Source organism: Molossus molossus, unplaced genomic scaffold (assembly GCF_014108415.1).
Source record: "Molossus molossus isolate mMolMol1 unplaced genomic scaffold, mMolMol1.p scaffold_m16_p_7, whole genome shotgun sequence".
In the NCBI taxonomy this organism is placed as follows: domain Eukaryota; kingdom Metazoa; phylum Chordata; class Mammalia; order Chiroptera; family Molossidae; genus Molossus; species Molossus molossus.
The window spans coordinates 74,320,807-74,324,452 of NW_023425401.1; the positions used below are offsets into that span (position 1 = coordinate 74,320,807).

General features: G+C 38.4%; 1 pseudogene; it reads right to left on the reverse strand.

The window, feature by feature from the left end:
- Positions 1 to 1,473: 1,473 nt before the first annotated feature.
- On the reverse strand, positions 1,474 to 2,827 carry LOC118620143 (annotated as a pseudogene).
- Positions 2,828 to 3,646: the final 819 nt, after the last annotated feature.

Below are 3,646 nucleotides of genomic sequence, written 5' to 3' on the forward strand. Positions count from 1 at the left end.
TTACATCTAGGCCCATTTCTGAACTAATTATAGTAACCTGGAGGATGACATAAATTGATTGGCTTGAGAGGATTAGTGCCTCCCTGGAGAATTTGGTATGGAATCAGACCAATCCAAACCAAGTGACTGGGAAATTGGGGTACTCAAAAAGAAAAAAAATATAGAATAGATTCTGCATTGGTGAGGAAACCAATAAATGTCCACCATATTAACAGTTTAGCACAAACATTATAATTGTAGTAGTTGGAACATAGCAAAATATTCACAGAATGTCAAGGTGACATTCAATTCAGCAGTTTTGGAGAAGTTGCTGATAAAATTTCTCATGCTCCTTAAGCCAAAAGCAGTTAGAATATTTTTTAGCTATACGTTTAAGGAACTTTGTACTTATCAATAGTAGCTCTTTTTCTTCTCCTTCCCCTTTTTATTCCCTTCCTTCATGTTTTCCTCTTTTTCTTTCCAGTATCATTATTTTTTCTAGAAACTGGATATAATTAACCGTAGTAAGACAGTGCTCAATACTACTTAGTTCTTATTCTAGGTTCTTTAAACTATCTCAGTATTTGTAAATGTGAGAATTCATTTTCCAGTAAAATTGGAAAACTAAAATTTGACATACCAATAAACTTACTCAATGTTGATGTAACTTCACAAAATTTTATATGCAGCATATGGACTTTAATATAACAAAATTTGACCTTTATAAACTAGCATACACATAAACAAAATTACTCTTTTTTCATCTGTCATAACTTATTTATTTATTTATTTTTATTGATTTGAGAGAGAGAGAGAGAAACATTGATTGATTGCCTCCTACATGACTGAGGATCAAATTCACAACCTGTGTGTGCCCTAGACCAGGAATTAAACCTTCCACCTTTTGGTGTATGGGACAAAGCTCCAACCAACTGTGTCACACTTGCCAAGGCTCTCCAAATTTATTTAGTATTGCATCAACAGATCCCCCACCCGAAGCTTTTTACTGTGTAAACAGATTATTTTTCCCCTTAAGATAAAGTAAAAAAACAAAGTTTCCTTCTAGAAAAAAATTTTACTTGGAATTATCAAATTCCAAAGTTTCAGCAGATTAACACTAGGAATAGGTTATGGACAACTCTTATTTAAGTCTTTCTCCTAAGTAGGTAAATTGCAGTATTCACCAAAAGAACACACAGGTTTCTCATTAAATTTTGTTTAATGGGTCTCAAAAATCATTGGCAGATATTTGGTCAAGTTGTTTTCATTAAAAATAATTAATTTCATAAACTAATATCTTAAAAACTGCTGTACCAAAAACAAATGAACAAATGATTCACAAATCATTCTCCTTTCCTTCTGAAGGTTTTATGTTGCATTGTAATCAATAACCAGTTTTTTAATTAAAGTTAAATGGCCAATTGAGACAAACATTTCTGAGGCCATTCTTCCATCACTGGTTAAGACTGGGGTGGCAGGAATTGAGGATAATATTTATTTAGCTTTCTGAGGTTTCTGGGCAGACTTAGTGACTTTTCCAGCTCCAGTTGCCTTCTTGTCCACTGCTTTGATGACAGCCACAGCAATTGTCTGTCTTGTGTTATGAACAGCAAAACAGCCCAGAGGAGGATAGTCAGAGAAGCTCTCAACATACATGAGCTTGCCAGCAACCATATATCTACAAGGGCAGCATCAAAAGATTTTTAAAACTTAGGGCCATTTTCCAGCTTACTCCCAGAGTGATGATAATCTTCTTCTTCAGCTCAGCAAATTTGGCAAGTAATGTGAGCTGTGTGACAATCCTGCACAGGTGCATATTTAGCATTAATTTGACCAGGATAGTTTAGGATAATCACCTGAACTGTGAAGCCAGCTGCTTCCATGAGTGGACTATTTTTGCTGTCACCAGTTACATTGACATTTGACAAACATGTTCTTGACATTAAGCCCACATTGTCCCAAGGAAGAAGAACTTCACTCAAAGCTTTATGGTGCATTTCAACAGGCTTTACTTTAGTTGTGACATTGACTGGAGCAAAGGTGACCTCCATGCTGGGTTTGAAAACACCAGTCTCTACTTGGCACACAGGAACAGTACCATTGCCACCAATTTTCTAGACATCCTGGAGGGGCAGATGCAGGCGCTTGTCAATTGGATGAGTTGGTGGCAGAATGCAATCCAGAGCTTCAAGCAGCGCAGTTCCACTTTGCACTTTCCATCTTTGCAGGTGACTTTCCATCCCTTGAACCAAGGCAGGCTGAACCAGAAATTAGTACAAATGTTACTGGGGCAGGGTTGTACCCAATTTTCATAATGCAGGTACAGACTTCTTTAACAATTGCCTCGTGTCTCTGGTGGTTGTAGGAGAGCTCTGTGGAATCCATTCTGTTAACACCAACAATCAGTTGTTTCACACCCAGTGTATAAGTCAGGAGGGCATGTTCATGGGTCTGCCCATTCTTGCAGATACCTACTTCAAAATCACCAACACCAGCAGCAATAATCAGGAGAGCACAGACAGCCTGAGATATGCCTACAATCATGTGTTTTATAAAGTCTCTGTCCTGGGGCATCAGTGATTGTCACATAATACTTGCTGTCTCAAATTTCTACAGGAAAATATCAATGATGATAACACACTTGCATTCAGCTTTCAGTTTATCCAAGACCCAGACTTATATACTTGAAGGAGCCCTTTCCCATCTCAGCAGCTTCCTTCTCAAATTTTTCTGTGGTTGTTTTGTTGATCCCACTACATTTGTAATTTAGATGCTCAATAGTGGTAGACTTCCTGGAATCTATGTGTCCAATGACAATGATGTTGACATGAGCCTTTTTCTTTCCCATTTTGGCTTAGATTTAGTGCTGGTCTTCATGACACCTATGTTCTGGCAGCAAACTCACTATGTAAAAATATCTCCCTTCCCTTCTTAAACAATTTAGTCCTGAAGTCACTAGGTAGAACAAAAACAAAAGTTATATGTACCAGGAGTGAGATGGAGTGACCCAGAGTACCAGGAGTGGGATGGAGCCCTAGTGACCCAGGGTGTCAGTGTGAGGAAAGCATCTGAAAAAGAGAGATGTACTCATCAGGGTGTTAGAGTCTGACTGTAGACAGAAGGGCATCCACATAGAAGGGCAGCCTGGCACAGATTATAAGAGGCTGAGTGGGCTGAGGACAGTGTCTGTATGTGATGAGTGGCCTGGTGTAGGAAGTCAAAGCCATAGCTTAATAGTAAGGGCATATCTACAGAAAGCTACAGGTGCCAGCGACATGACGGAGACACCCATATGGAAAACAGCCTAGAGCCCAGGCTGTGAGAAGAGGGCATCCAATCAGGAGAATAGTGGGGGCAGTGATGACAAATGAGTTGTATACAGGGAATGTTTCAAATAAGTAAATCTATTAAGGATATGGAAGCTAGATAGCTCATTGTTGAAGGTGCACATATGGAAAGGGAGAACATTTGAATGATCCCTATGTTGTTGGAACAACAGGCATCCTTTTCAATGAATATAGACATAGTTATTGATATGGATATAGAAATAATTATAGATGTAAATATATATAATATATATTCCCTAGCTCTGTTCACTGGGAGGTCCTGGAAACAGCAATAGCCTAAAGCAATTAGTACACCTAGCTACCAGATCTTTCTTTCTAAA